Source organism: Cebus imitator, unplaced genomic scaffold (genome assembly GCF_001604975.1).
Source record: "Cebus imitator isolate Cc_AM_T3 unplaced genomic scaffold, Cebus_imitator-1.0 Scaffold355, whole genome shotgun sequence".
NCBI lineage: Eukaryota > Metazoa > Chordata > Mammalia > Primates > Cebidae > Cebus > Cebus imitator.
Window position 1 is genome coordinate 635,777 of NW_016107670.1, and position 16,525 is coordinate 652,301.

The 16,525-nt window shown below is 38.7% G+C and overlaps 1 protein-coding gene across 2 annotated transcripts in view; it reads left to right on the forward strand.

Moving 5' to 3' along the window:
* CUNH9orf85 (chromosome unknown C9orf85 homolog) overlaps positions 1-16,525 on the forward strand; it is a 165,285-nt gene that overhangs the window by 130,080 nt on the left and 18,680 nt on the right. The gene's annotated exons all lie outside the window — the stretch shown is intronic.

A 16,525-nucleotide genomic window follows, 5' to 3' on the forward strand; every position in this document is an offset into this window, starting at 1 on the left:
ATAATCCCAGCACTTTGGGAGGCCGAGGCAGGCAGATCACAAGGTCAGGAGTTCGAGACCAGCCTGGCCAATATGGTGAAACCCCATCTCTACTAAAAATACATACAAAAATTAGCTGGGCATGGTGGCACGTGCCTGTAGTCCCAGCTACTTGGGAGGTCGGGGTAGGAGAATCGCTTGAACCTGGGAGGGAGAGGTTGCAGTAAGCCGAGACTGAGCCACTACAGTCCAGCCTGGATGACAAAGTGAAAAGAAATAGCCCAGAGATTCTTGAACTGGTATATTGGTAAGGTTGGGAGACATTATCTGGAAGATTGGTTTCCAAATTCTACTGTGCATCAGATTTGAGCAAATTAAATAAACACACAGATTCCCAGAGCCCTCAAAAAGCTGAGTTAGAATCGATGGAAGGTGAAGCTTGAGAATTTGTATTTTAGATATGCAGAAATAGCTGAGGGGATATGATTTGGCTATTGATGTCTGGTCCAATGTTTATAAATCGTTGATTCTTCCAATTCAGGGATCTTTCTTATAGCTTCTGCAGGGAGCTTTGGCCAGTGATGGAGAACTGATCACCATTAAAAACAGCTCAGATTGTTAAAAGATTCTTTTGAAATTGAGCCAAAATTTCTCTGAGTGCTCACAGTTTCCGTCTTCCACTATATGATGACCACTGTCATGTCATTCTTATTCATTTACGGCCCTAAAGAAGGGTTTACTAGATATTTTATGCATTGGGTTTTGTATCTTCCTCTGCCATATTGGGGGATAGAAGGGATAATTTTTAATAGAAAACAGTCTAGTTGATGAGGCTAATTGATCTTTGTTGATGTTTTTCCCCAGCCTCAACCTCAACTAGAGACACTTGGGAAATTTCACATTTGTTCTTCCACTAAGCATGACAGACTTTCCATTCATAATCAATAATCAATCAACAAATATTTGTAAGGAATTGAGCTTATGCCAAGGACTCTGCTAAGCCATTTACATTCATAAGCCCAATTATTTCCCAAAGTATACCTTTCAGGCAGGTATTATATATGTCTGCATTTCACAGAAAAGAAAACTGAGGCCTTAATAGCTTAGGTAAGCGGGAGAGAGAGAGGAAAACAGTCTACAGTTTTAGAATCTAAGCCCCTATTCTTAGCAAGCACACTGTCTCCCTGGAGCTCCCTACCTTTTGCATATCCCAAACCTTCTGATCACCCTTCTTGCTGGAGGTCTTGGCTCTTCTTGGATCGGTCAGTTGCCTGCCTGGAATACTAGCCCTGCTGTTTCTTCAGGTTATCCTGGAGTAAGTTTTCCTCCTGAATTTATGATCAGTCAATTTTACATCTTGCACTTAGAGACTCATTATATTACTCAGACCTTTGGTGCCAAGAGGCCCCCGTAAGTGGAGAGCCCATGTGATATCGGATCACTGCCCTCCTTACCCAAAGCCCCTAAACTGTTTTCCTGGGTGAGATCTGTTCCAGTTTCTCTCCCTCCCCCTCAGACTGCCTCTCCTGATTCCACACCCAGCAACCATAGCCTTCTTCTTCCTGAAACCTTGACCCTGACATCCTTCACTATGGCTGAAGATGATGCCTTAACTTCTAGGCCTTTTTGCTGTCATTGTTTAGTTGTCTGCTTACTTACAAATATGTTCCTGGATCCCATTTTCTTTCTTCCAGTCTTTTTTGGTTTGAACATTTCCTGTTGGTTTTATTAACATATCTACTACGTAATATATTCCAATTTGACAACTAAGTTTAATGTTTCAGGTTAGTTGTAAAATGAATTTTTCCTTACATGTTTAATTCTGAAGTATACTATTCTCTTTACTACTTTATTAGCCAAGTAAGATCTTTTATATATAATTATTTAAATGCATACTATAATTCATATGTGTGTGTGTGTGTATAAATATATATACATTTTTTTTAGATGGACTCTTACTCTGTTGCCCAGATTAGAGTGCAGTGGCATGATCTCTGCTCACTGCAACCTCTGCCTCATGGGTTCAAGCAATTCTCCTGCCTCAGCTTCCCAAGTAGCTGGGACTACAGGCATGCGCCACCACCCCTGGCTAATTTTTGTATTTTTAGTAGAGACGGGGTTTCACCATGTTGGCCAGGCTGATCTCAAACTACTGACCGGCTGGGCGCTGTGGCTCACGCCTGTAATCCCAGCACTTTGGGAGGCTGAGGTGGGCAGATCACGAGGTCAAGAGATCGTGAACATCCTGGCCAATATGGTGAAACCCCGTCTCTACTAAAAATACAAAAAAATTAGCTGGGCATGGTGGCGTGCACCTGTAGTCCCAGCTACTTGGGAGGCTGAGGCAGGAGAATTGCTTGAACCCGGGAGGCGGAGGTTGCAGTGATCCGAGGTCGCGCCACTGCACTCCATCCTGGCACCTGGTAAGAGAGTGAGACTTTGTCTCAAAAAAAAACCAAAAACACAAAAAACTACTGACCTCAGGTGATCCACCCCCCTCGGCCCTCCCAAAGCTCTGGGATTACAGGCATGAGCCACTGCACCCAGCCTATAATTCACATATATGTATATTTAAGCATATATTATAAATCATGATGATGGTGATTTTTTAAAATAACCACCCTTTACTTCATGGGTAGTCCTCAGAGCCAGGTAAAAATCAACAACAAAATTTCTCTTTATGTTGAATTTTCATCTTTTGCCCATACGTCTTTCTTGTGTCCATCAAAGTTAATGTTACTACTGAATTATTTTCTCATCACACCCAAGATACTGAAGATGTTTTTCTTGTGATTTTTCATTTACTCATATGCTTCCTTCCACATTCTTTGTAGCAGAACAATATGAAGACTTCAAATCCAGCAGAGACCTAAGCTGTACAATTTGAATTTCTTGCTGCCCTCTCTACGGGGTAATCAGAATTTCATTGTGCATTGCATTCAGTAATGAGGGTAGTGTGAGAAGCAGAGGCCATAGACTGGTGGTCTTGTGGTCCAGCTCTGGTGTGTTTAACTTGCATAGAATTTTCAGAAATTGTGTCAGTTGTCAGCATTTAAAAATTGGGAGAGTTCTCCTACGAATCTGAGTTTCTGGCTTCTCCGGAAGAATCAGGAGATTTGGCAATCTTGGACTCTGCATTCTCTGTGGCAGCAGACATCTGCAGCTGCATACCAGCTGTCCTCCTTTAGAAGAGCCTTTCCTTTTATGTAGCTGGCTGGCTTCCCTCATTTATATTACGTGGCCAGAAACTTTATGCTTATGAGTTGGTGACCCCAGTATTTGATACCAAGTCTCCAAGTCTCAATACACCTGCTTTTCCCCTGATGATGGGGTTATATCCAAATATACCTGAAAATATCTTAAGTCGAAAATGCATTTAATACACCTAACCTGCCAAATGTCACAGCCCACCTTAAACGTGCCACTTACATTTGTCCACACTTGGGCAAAATCATTGAATACAAAGCCTATTTTATAATGAAGTGTTGAATATCTCATGTAATTTATTGAATACTATACCGAAAGTGAAAAACAGAATGGTTGTATAGGCATGCAAAGTATGATTTGTATTGAATGCATATCACTTTTCCACTAACATAAAGTCAAAAAATTATAAGTTGAACCATCATAAGTCATGTTTGAATTGTATTTATTTCTGGAATGACTTGCAGGTTCTTCCTACTGAAGTGTGGTCTCCAGACAACAGCACCAGCATCACTTGAAAGCTTGTTGGAAATTCAGAATCTCAGGCCTCACCTCAGACCTACTGCATCAGACTCATTTTAACAAGATCCCCAGGTGACTCATATGTACATTAAATTTGTAAAGTACTGGTGTAGAAGTCACCTTATCTTCTTCCTTCCTCTGCCACCCTCTAACTCTAAGAGACTGCTCTGTTAACTTCTGGGCACAGTGTAGAGCATCTGTGTTCGTAACCATGTCACCATTTCCGTGAGGGAGAATTCCCATGATGGTGCTTGCACATGTCTGTTTAGAGATGTTACCATTATGAACATCTACCTAGTTTGAGAGTCCTTAAGAATTCTCTAAAAGGAATTTGAAAACTCCTTGTTATCTCCTTATGTGGTTCCTCTATAAATGGAGAAATGTGAGAATTGGTGGAAAAGTGCTCTTATAAAAGGGAAAGTGCTAGCAGGCCCCAATCTATGCTTCTTTTGTTATACTTAATTCACTTACTTTGCCATCCTTATAAGGGCTTCCAAACTAGTTTGGTTAGTTCTAGCTTAGTGATAATAACAGCAATATGTGGTTCACCACCTCTCTGCTCAATTTCCTCATCTTTACAATAAGAAATAAAAGCACCTAACTTAAAGATCATGAGAATTAAATGAATTATTAATAATACTAATGAAATGTTTAGAACAGAACCTGAATATATAAGTGCTCAATAAATGTGGTCTCTTACTGTTAATTGAGTGCTTACTCAGACCATGTTATAAGCACCCAGAGGCTGAACCCAGAGGTCAGCAGGCAGAGTCTGTTAGAGTCAGAAGATGGTTACCAAGAGTACGTTTAGCGGGAAGAGCAAGAGAAGGTGGCTTCTACAGCAGTACTTTTCAGATTCCCTTATTTAAGGTCACTCTCCACTTAGTCATATGGTAATTCTACAATTTTTCAATAATTTTCTATCCTTTTAACTTATGCTGTCCTAACAACTTACCACCTAAGAGGCAGGATAAGATAACACCACCAGCAAAGACAATCCTCCTCATTCTGATTTCCAAGCCAAAAAGGAAATGGAAGGAAAGACACGTCCCACCGTTAAACTTTTCCTGGGGAAGTGACAAAGTTACACATTTATTAGTTATTTTAAAAAGAGAAAGGACTGGTTAAGTTTTATTAATTTCATTAAGACAATATAAATAAGTTTATTTTATGAAGGAGGAAAAATAAGGTACCTGTCTTTAGAAAAAAATCACTATGTGGCTGGGTGCAGTGGCTCATGCCTGTAATCTTAGCACTTTGGGAAGCCAAGACGGACGGATCGCCTGAGGTCAAGAGTTTAAGACCAGCGTGCCCAACATGGTGAAACACCGTCTCTGCTAAAAATACAAAAATTAGCTGGGTGTGATGGTGGACACCTGTAATCCCAGCTACTTGGGAGGCTGAGGCATGAGAATCACTTGAACCCAGGAGACAAAGGTTGTAGTGAGCTGAGATCAGGCCACTGCACTCCAGCTTGTGGGACAGAGTGAGACTGTTAAAAAAAAAATTACCATAAAACTTCTAGTTCCAGAACATTTTAAGTTATCTTATTACTAAATGTCACGTCTCTTCACTTTTTCTCAGAAATATAATGGTTTCGTACAAAAATATGAAGTGAAATAGATGATGTTCCTAGAATAATATTCTGTTAGAAATCCTTTTAACTATTGGCCAAAAGGAACATACACATATTCATTCACACTTCTTTATGAATTATTAATAATATTTTCACTGCAAAAGATCATATTTATGAGGAAAAGCATTATGTGATAGTCAACATTAGTTAATACCTATTAAAATGAAGGGAAGAAATTGTAAGATTGGGTAAAGTATATTATTTCAGTTATTCATGACCTACTTATCTTGTTCAATAAGGTACTATGGAAATTTTCCTGGGTCTGAGCTTCCTTGAAAGGATGAAAACAAGTACAATTTCTGATGCGATGAAGTCTGTTATAACTGAAACCAACACTCTGACCCACTAGATTCCAAACGGTTTAAACAGTAAAAATTGACCGAGTAAATGGGAATTTTTTTCACTTGAACACTCTGCTCTGTTTGGAACTTAATTTCCTTATTCATGAAATTAATATAATAAAGCTAAGTTGGTCAGTAGTTAAACTAACTGTAAATTTGGCTAAAGATTTCTATGTTCACTGTGTTAAGATTAGGTAATTCAGAAATAGCCTTGTGGGCATACTATCTGTTTATTAAATAAAGTACTTGGTGTTGATTAAAAAAAAAATACCATGTAGTCTTTAAAGAAGAACTTAGTGCATTCAGAGAGCAATTTGAATTTTTTAAAAAGTTTACTTTCAAATTAAAATACAGTTTCAAGTTAATACATTATTTTGGAAAAAATGAAAATATTAAGAATGTTAAAATCCCCTTTGACCATGTTCCCATCAAACCCAATGTCTCCTCCAAATGTAACCACATTACCAATATGTTGGGTATCTTTTTTTTTAAATCATATCCTATAGTTTATTCAAAGTCACCTTTTCCTTCTGTGCATTTTCATCATATATATGGGAGTAAGTATAATAATACTTTCTCTTTGACTTTTGCAAAAATATCATACCCTACATATTATTTTCCACCTTGTATTTCATTCAAAAATATGTTTAAAATTTTCTATATCAGTCTTTCAAACTTTCACTATTTTTCATTGCTATATAATATTTTCTGGTACGGATACATTGTAGTTAGCCATTCCCTGGTTGATGAGTGCATACACTCTTTTTTTTTTAATGACAAACAATGTTGCAATGTGTGTATATGGACTTGGGCACATATGCAGATTGCTTCTCTAAGACAGATATACCAAAAAGTGGTATTGCTTGTCCCAAGGACTATCAAATTGCCATTGAAAGTAGCTATAGAAATTTTTCCATCCACCAGCAGAGTATGAATACTTCCCCCTCATATCCTCATTAACATTGAATCAAAGGTTTGCAAAATAATATTTATTAATAGCTGAAAGTCTAAATTAACATTATCTTTTGCCTAACAAGGTGCAGAGATGAAGAAATAGATGTATTATTGTTGTAAAAGGGTGTTCTCAAGTATGCACTTTTAGTCAAAGGGTGGGGGAAATGTAAATGAGTGTGTGTGTGTTGTTTCTGTTTTTTTTTGTTGTTTGTTTGTTTGTTTGTTTGTTTGAGACAATCTTGCTCTGTCACCCAGGCTGGAGTGCAGTGACATGATCCCGGTTCACTGCAACCTCCACTTCTCAGGTTCAAGCGATTCTCCTGCCTTAGCCTCCCAAGTAGCTGGGACTACAGGTGCATCCACCACAGCTGGCTAATTTTTGTATTTTTAGTAGAGATGGGGTTTCACCATATTGGCCAGGCTGGTCTGGAGCTCCTGACCTCATGATCCACCTGCCTTGGCCTCCCAAAGTGCTGGAATTACAGGCATGAGCCACTGTGCCTGGCCCATTTATGTGCATTAATGCATATGTTAGTACTTATATTCAAATATGCTTATGTACATACATACATACATAATTTATATCACCCCATAGCTATAGCTTTGTAGCCTGTTCTTTTTAAAACTTAACTTCATATTTTGAGTATTTATTTTGTCATTAAATATTTCTTAAGAATATATTGTTAAAGCTCCTGTAATATTCAACCATGCAGACTTACTATAATTTATTTAATAATCCCCTCACGTTTGGGGATCTTTCATTATAATCTTATTTGTATTTAAACTTTTCTTTAGGGTAAGATTATAGAAACAGAATTACCAGAACAAAAACATAAAGGCTTTCTAGAAAACTATTTTCTAGAAAGATAATACCAATTTAGAGCTATGGTGTGGCATATTCATCTTCAAATTCATGACCAGACCATCATAAGCCCTCAGTTAGTGCTACTTTTGCTGTCATTCCTTCTTGAGATTTTCCTCTGTTTAAATGTCTTCATTAGAAGGTTTTCTTTGGCTCTAATGTGCCACTATTAAAAATTTATTTTCTTGAATGAAGGTGACATTATCTAATTAGTCAATCAACAAACATAACATTCATACAAATATAAACTCATAGGTATTAAGATGAGAATCTTTTTTGTGATATTCATTATCTGTTTCTTCCTTCCTTTAGTGAAAACTGTTTTTCTGACACCTCCTAGTTGATACGTGTAGGAAATAGGTTTTGGTAAAAACCAAGAAATCAATATGAAATATGGGGCCCTGAAAGTGGCCACTGGTATCTTGGAGTTTTGGGTGGGCATTTTTCATTTGAGATGCTCTAGTAAAGGTACCTGAATACAAAATAGTAATACTCAAGTCACTAGCAGTATTTACTGGATGATTCCATTGAAGGTATGAAGTTCAAGAATAGGTGACACTCGTGTAGTGATTAAAGACGGAGTAGTGGTTATCTCTGAGCAGAAGGACTGACATGAGAAGGGACATGAGAAAGTTTTCTAGGCTGATGAAAATGTCTTATATTTGATCTGGGTGGTGGGCACATGTGTTTTTGCAAGTATAAAGCGTTATTGAGTGGCACAGTTTAGATTTGGACATTTTATAGAATAATACCTGCAGCGATATATTTGTTGTCATTTCCCTCCTCATTAGTGATAAATCAGTGGGAAAATATTGCAAGCACCTCTGTATGAGTTACTGAATGGTGTTAAACACAGGGGTGACATTATTTATTCAACAAATATTTATTCTGTGTCTGCTATGTTCTAGGCAGGCTGACTCCCTTCCTTCCTTCCTTCCTTCCTCCCTCCCTCCCTTCCTCCCTCCCTTCCCCCTTCTTCTCTTCCTTCCTTCCCTCCATCCTCCCCTCCCCTCCCCTCCTCTCCCCTCCCCTTCCTTCCTTTCTTGACATACTTTCTCTCTTGTTGCCCAGGCTGGAGTGCAGTGGTGTGATCTCAGCTCACTGCAACCTCTGTCTTCCCAGTTCAAGTGATTCTACGGCCTCAGCCTTCCAAGTAGCTGGGATTACAGGCGTGTGACACCATACCTGGCTAATTTTGTATTTTTAGTAGAGATGGGGTTTCACCAGGCTGATCTCAAACTTCTGACCTTAAGTGGTCCACCCACTTCGGCCTCCTAAAGTGCTGGGATTACAGGCATGAGACACTGCAAGAAAATCATTCTGCTAGAGAAATGATGCAAAAGGATGCAGGGAAAAAGGTAGGTAGGTGTTGCATGAAGGGATGGCAGAGAGGAATCAGGTGAGAGGAATGCTAAGGGCTCAGTATTCAACATCTTAACTCTACTGGTCTGTGTTTGAGGGAAGAGCTTAGTCTTAATCTTCTCTACCTCTAGCGCTCCACTTAACACCCTTTAAAACAGTGATCTCTTTATATTCTCTCTCAGCAGACCCTTAGTTCCCTGAGTGAAGAGATGCTATCTTGGTATCTCCAGCTTCCAACCAGGTGTCTGACACAGGATAGGGGCTTGATAAATGTTTTCCAAATGAATGGGTTATGTCTGATGGAAAGAAGATAAGGGGAAGGAATTCCAGGATAGTTTGGAGATAAGAATCTGTGAGGATAAGTGACACTGGGTGACAAGGATGAATGTGAGGTTGGATGGACTGCCTTTGGGCTGGTGCGGGCTGGGGTTCCAAGTTGTGTTTAAGACCCAAAGGGATGAGCAGTCTTCAGTTTTTTCTAAAGATTGCTGATTGGTTTGCTGCCTCTTAAGATAACTTCTCTTTTGGCAGTAGGAAGAAAGAATTAACTGGTGTCTAGGATGTAAACTTCCCAGTGAAATCCTAGAATCAGAGCTAGCGAGGAGTTCAGAGTCAAATTTAAAGTTGGACAGGCTGGGGCAACTTGGGAGAGTCTCCAGGCAAATCAAGACACAGTTGTTTGCCTTCCTGGGTGGTCACCTTTGTGGTAACACAAAGGCCCCTTGTGATCTTAACTCCATCATCTTGGGCTTCAGTGTGCCCATCTCTATGATGAAGGTACTGGATTATGGGATTATAGTATTATGTGTTTCTATTAACTCATAAACAAGGCAGCTCTTTGTTTTATTCCACCAGTTTTTTGTTTGTTTGTTTGTTTGTTTGTTTTGAGATGGAGTCTCGCTCTGGAGTACAGTGCTGTGATCTTGGCTCACTGCAGCCTCTGCTTCCCTGGTTCCAGTTCAAGCAATTCTCCTACCTTAACCTCCCAAGTAGCTGGGATTATACGCACGAGCTACCATGCCCAGCTAATTTTTGTATTTTTTAGTAGAGACAGGGTTTCACCATATTGGCCAGTCTGGTCTTGAACTCCTGACCTCATGATCTGCCCACCTCAACCTCCCAAAGTGCTGGAATTACAGGCATGAGCCACCACACCTGGCCTTATTCCACCAGTTTTTAGTGAGCAGGAGATACTCGAAAATCATGGTGTAGGTAAGAACTCCTTTGTAGCAAGAAATGTCATTTTTAGTCTACAAACCGTAATTTCTCATTCACAAGTCAGAGTGTATTTGCAGATACATGTACTGATGCCTGTCTCAGTGGACACACAGATGCACACGTTGCAGAACAACACCAGTGAGTCACATTTTGGATGCTTGCCCCTGTATTCTGGTAGATACTGTGATGATAAAAAACATGAAGAATATAATTCTAATTTTATGCTGAGGAGGGTAAAAGCAGAGTTCAAAAGCACAGTAGCGGCTAGGTACAGTGGCTCACGTCTGTAATCCCAACACTTTGGGAGTCCAAGGCAGGTGGATCATGAGGTCAGGAGATCGAGACTCTCCTGGCCTACATGGTGAAACCCTGTCTCTATTACAAATGCAAAAATTAGCTGAGCATGGTGGCACATGCCTGTAATTCCAGCTACTTGGGAGGCTGAGGCAGGAGAATCACTTGAACCAGGGAGTCAGAGGTTGCAGTGAGCTGAGATTGTGCCACTGCACTCCAGCCTGGCGACAGAGAGAGACTCAGTCTCAAAAAAAAAAAAAGGCACTGTAATGTTTATTGCAAGAGGAGTGACTTACCTGTGGAGTTGTTGTCATCCTAGTCTCTGTTGAGGATTAATAATGAATTACATTGCTTTGAAGCTGGAAAACATTGCCAGCAACTGGCTTGCATCTAGACCTGGCAATTTTTTTTTCCAGTTTTACTGTAAAAATCTACCATGTTTTATGGATGACTTTAATTTGTCTAGCTTACATAGAAGTCCCCAATTTATCACTTCTCATTCCTAATCTTTCAAGATGTGTTGAATAAAAAAATGTTGCATGGACAGGTAAGTTTTAAAACAAACTATATGTGATATATACATATATGTATATATATATATATATATACACATATACATATGTATATATATATATATATATATATATATATTTTTTTTTTTTTTGAGATGGAGTCTTGCTCTGTGGCCCAGGCTGGAGTGCAGTGATGCAAATGCAATCTGGGCCCACTGCAATCTCTGCCTCCTAGGTTCAAGCAATTCTCATGCCTCAGCCTCTGCAGTAGCTGAGATTTCAGGAGTACACCACCATGCCCGGCTAATTTTTGTATATTTAGTAGAGACAGGGTTTCACTATGTTGGCCAAGCTGCTCTCAAACTTGTGACCTCAAGTGATCTGCCCGCCTTGGCCTCCCAAAGTGCTGGGATTACATGCACGAGCCACTGCACTCAGCCTCCTTTAATGCTTCTTAATATCCTTAAAAACAAGTCCTGGTCCAAATAGTGTCCCACTAATAACTAGTCATCATCAGGATGATGTTAGCATGCAATTATCTCTACTTTACACTTTACAAAGCATGTCTGACTGCATAATTACCTTTACAAAGCCTTCCGATATTAGGGATAGAAACTGTTTTTATTCCCATTTGAGGAATTCAGGCTTCGAAAGATTATAAGATTTCCTGGATATGACACAATGAGTCAAAACCAAATGTCCTCATTATTCACAATGTTGTTAGAAATAAGGTGTTTATCTTCTAAATGATCAAGGGAAAACGTGGAATGAGAAAAGATATCTAGTCAGTATAAAAGGTGTAAGAAAGGAGAAAAAAATGAATAGATCAACAAGGTAAAATTTGGTTCTTAGAAATAGTAATAAAATCAACAAATTCTTATTGCAATTAAGAAAAAACATGTAAAGAAAAAATCCTCAAAACGACAATTCAAATGACTATTGATTTCTTACCAGAAAACCATGAAAGGTAAGAAGGCAGTGAAACAATAATTAAAGGACACAGAGAAAAGAATGGCCAACCCTGAATTCTACATCCAGTAAAGGAAAATATTATTTATAAATGCAGGCAGCATAATGGGATCCTCAGGTGAAGGAAAGCTAACATTTGTCACCATCAGATCTACCCTAAATTTAAAGTCTAAAAGACATGGTCTAGTTCTAAGTTCTTCAAACAGCAGGGAAATGACACCTTGGAGAACCTGGGAATTTTAAGAACAAGAACAAAAATGGCAATCTTTGGTAAACAAAATAGACTACCTTTTTCTTAGCTTCTTTAAAATACATGTGATAGTTCAAAGCAAAAATTGTAACATTGCCTCTTGGGGTATTCAATGTAGTACAAACAACAACTATAACATAAAGAGGGGAGAGAAAATGGGCCATTGTGGTTGAAAGGCCTCTATACCTTATTTGAGGTGGCAAAATATTAGCTCTAAGTAGACTGTGAAAGGTATGTATATTGTAACCCCTACAGCAACTACATAAACAACACCAAGCGATACAGCCTCTTAGTAATCACTAGAAGTAATAGGCAGAAAATTGGCAAGGATAGAGCAGACTTGGAATTCTTTTAAATGTTCATGGAATATTCACTGAGACAGACCATACAATGATTCGTATAACAAACATTAAAGTTTTTAAAGAATAGAAATCATGTAAAAGAGTTTCTCTGATCATATTGAAAGCAAATCAACTTTCATATCTATTTCATGTGGGTGACAGATTTTTGGCAAAAGTCAAGAAGAGACATGCTGAAATAATCACCTGTTTGTTCCCTTTCCCTAAAAAATACACCTCAACTCATACCTTACACTTTATACAAAAATGAGTTAAAAATGCGTCATAGAGTTAAATATAAGACACAGAACTATAAATTTTCCAGAATAAAACATAGGATAATTTAATTTAATTTTTTTTTTTTGAGACAGAGTCTTGCTCTGTCACCCAGGCTGGTGCAATGGTGCAGTCACAACTCACTGAAGCCTTGACCTCCTGGCTCAAGCGGTCTTCCCACCTCAGCTTCCCAAGTAGCTGAGACCACAGGTGCATACCATCGTGCCCAGCTAATTTTTAATTATTTTTGTAGAGACAAGGTCTCACGTGTTGCCCAGGCTGGTCTCAAACCCTTGGGCTCAAGTGATCCTCCTGCCACAGCCTCTCAAATTTCTGGGATTATAGGCATGAGCTTATAGGAGAATTTTTGTGATTATGCGTTAAGCAGAGTTGTTAGACACCAAAGCATGATTCATAAAAGTAAACAAAATTAATAAATTGAACTTCATCAAAACTAACAATATTTGTTCTCCAAAAGATGAGAATGAAAGGACAAGCCATAGACTAGAAAAAAAAATTTGTAAATCATGTGTCAGATTAAGGACTTGTAATCAGAAAATATAAAAATTCCACAAAACTCAATATGAAAACAAACAGCTCAATTAAAGAAAAATAAGCAAAGGATCTAGACAGACATTTCCCCAAAGAAGATATATGGATGTCAGATAAGCATGTAAAAAGATGCTCAATATTGTTAGTCATTAGCAAAATGCAAATTGAAATTATAGTTAGATACCTATATTAAACGGCTTAAAAATGTAAAAAGAAGCCTGACAATACCAAGTAATGGTGAAGATGCAAAGCACTTGGAATTCTCATTTATTGCTAGTGAGAATGCAACATGGCACAGCCTCTTTGGAATAGAGTCTCGGCGATTCCCAGTAAAGACAGACATATACTTACCATGTAACTTAGGAATCTCACGCCTATGTATCTAAATGAAATGAAAATGTACGTTCATTCAAAAACCCGTATGTGAATGTTTATAGCAACTTTATTCATAACTGTCTCCCGCTAGAAATAGTCTAGATGTCCTTCAATTGATCAATGGATAAACAAACTGTGCTTTGTCCATACAATAGAATACTACTCAACAGTGAAAAATAATGAACTATTGATGCACAGACAACTAAATGGACCTCAGTTTCATTATACTGAATGACAGAAGCCATACCAAAAAGGCTACCTATTCTTGGATACCATTTATAGGACACTCTTGAAAAGGCAAAACTTTTTCCTGGAGAGTGGTTGCCAGGGGTTAAGGGTGAGAGGAAGGATTCACTATGAAAAGACAGCATGAGGTAGTTTTGGGGGCTGACCAAGTTGTTCTGTATCTTGTTTGTGGTAGCGGTTATAAGACTATACGTTTGTCAATTCTCATAGAACTGTACAACAAAAAGTTTAGTGAATATAAATTTAAAAATAAAAATTCAAAAGGTAATAGGGAAAAATTTCATCAGTGCTGGTAGGGAGAGATACTAGGAATTAAAAGGAACAGTAGAGGGTTTCTAATCTATTTTGGGGCATTAGGACAGAGTCTGAGGAGGTAGCTTAAAGCTGAGCTGTGGGCCAGGTATGGTGACTCATGTCTATAATCCCAGGACTTTGGGAGGCCAACGTGGGCGAATCACCTGAGGTCAGGAGTTCAAGACCAGCCTGGCCAAGATGGCAAAAACCTGTCTCTACTAAAAATACAATAATTAGCTGGGTGTGGTGGCACATGCCTGTAATCCCAACTACTCTGGAGGCTGAAGCAGGAGAATCACTTGAACCCAGGAGACAGAGATTGCAGTGAACCGAGATCGTGCCACTGCACTCCAGTGTGGTCAACAAAGTGAGACTCTGTCTCAAAAAAAAAAAAAGAAAGAAATCCTGAGTTGTGAAGGATGATGAGGAGTTAAAGAAGTAGGATAAAGAGAGTTTCAGGCACAGGAAATAGCTTATAGAAGCCTTAAAGCAAAAAAGACATTTTTGGCTCTCAGAAACAGAGAAAGTCGTTATGACTATAGCCCAGAGCACAGGGGTGAGAGTAATGAGGAATGAGACTGAAGCAGAGGGACCAAGCCCACAGCAGGCAATGGGCACTTAAGGATTTTGGCGTATTTCTAAGAGCAATGTGTTTTTGGTAGCCTTAGGAGTAATAGGATTAGATGGAGACTAGTGCTTTCGAAATAGGGATACTGGGGTAGGGGGTGCAGAATGAATAAGATCTAGTATTTGATAGTACAACACAGTGACTATAGTCAATAAAAATTTGAATGTATATTTAAAAATAAGAATGCAATTGGGTTGTTTGTAAGGGAAAGGATAAATGCTTCAGGTGATGGATAGGCCATTTATCCCGATGTGATTATTACACATTGCAAGCCTGTATCAAAATATCTCATGTACCTCATAAATATATACACCAATTATGCACCCACAAGAATTAAAAATTAAACAAAAATAGAGCTATAGGTTGGAAGATGAATTGGAGTTGAGCAAACGTAGATGTTGGAAGATCTATATGGTGAAGTGAGGATCCCAGTATAAAAGAAAAGATGGTCTGGGACATAATTGTTTTACAGCCTATAATTCACATCCTTCCTCTGCAAAGAAGTTAGCATTTCTGATAAATCCTTATGTCAGTTTGTAATGAATTTTGATGGAATAAAAACTTATTCTGTCCCTGGTGTCCATGGGAATGTTAAAAAAAAGAAAGACAGTATGATTATAAGTGAGTTGGTCATAGAATAAAAAAATAAAAATTAGGGATTCAGAGAAAAAATACGGAAAGAAACTTGTTCTGGGTAAGTTGTGACCCACACAGCTGACTGTTTGCTGACCGCCAGTCAAGGATCTCGAGAGCTTGAATGAGACTGTTCTTTCTTTCTGCATCTAGTCTAACAACAATTATCCATTTTCTTTTTCTAGAAAATGTCCTTACCAGGAATAAATAAATATATATATATATATATATATATATATTTTTTTTTTTTTTTTTTTTTTTTTTTTTTGAGACGGAGTTTCACTCTTGTTACCCAGGCTGGAGTGCAATGGCGCGATCTCGGCTCACCGCAACCTCCGCCTCCTGGGTTCAGGCAATTCTCCTGCCTCAACCTCCTCAGTAGCTGAGATTACAGGCACGTGCCACCATGCCCAGCTAATGTTTTGTATTTTTAGTAGAGACGGGGTTTCACCATGTTGACCAGTATGGTCTCGATCTCTTGACCTTGTGATCCACCCGCCTCGGCCTCCCAAAGTGCTGGGATTACAGGCTTGAGCCACCGCACCCGGCCAGGAATAAATATTTAAATTGACCTACAAGGAGTACTTTTTCTTGTGTGTCTGCAAGATTTTAATACAAGATTGACACATATTTATTGAAAAAGATTTTAGCAGTTGCTGGATGCAAGATCAGTGTCCCAAAACTAATTGCTTTCCCTAATATCATCAATAAACCACTAACAAGCATAAATCTTAAAAGATGTTATTTATAATAGCAATAAAAAGTAAGGAATTTGGGAATAGATACAACAAAAGATATACAAGATCATTATGAAGAAATCACAAAACCTTATTGAACATGTATGTTTCCTCGGTCTGCCATAACAAATTATCACAAACTTAGTGGCTTAAAACAACAGAAATTTATTCTCTTACAGTTCTGGAGGCCAGAAGTCCAAAATCAAGGTGTTGGTGGGCCATGCTCCCTCCGCGGGCTCTAAAGGAGGAATCTTCCTTGCTTCAGCCAGCTCCTGGTGGGTTCAAGTGTTCCTATTCTTGTGGTTGTGTAATTCCAAACTCTGTCTGCATCTTCACCTGGCCT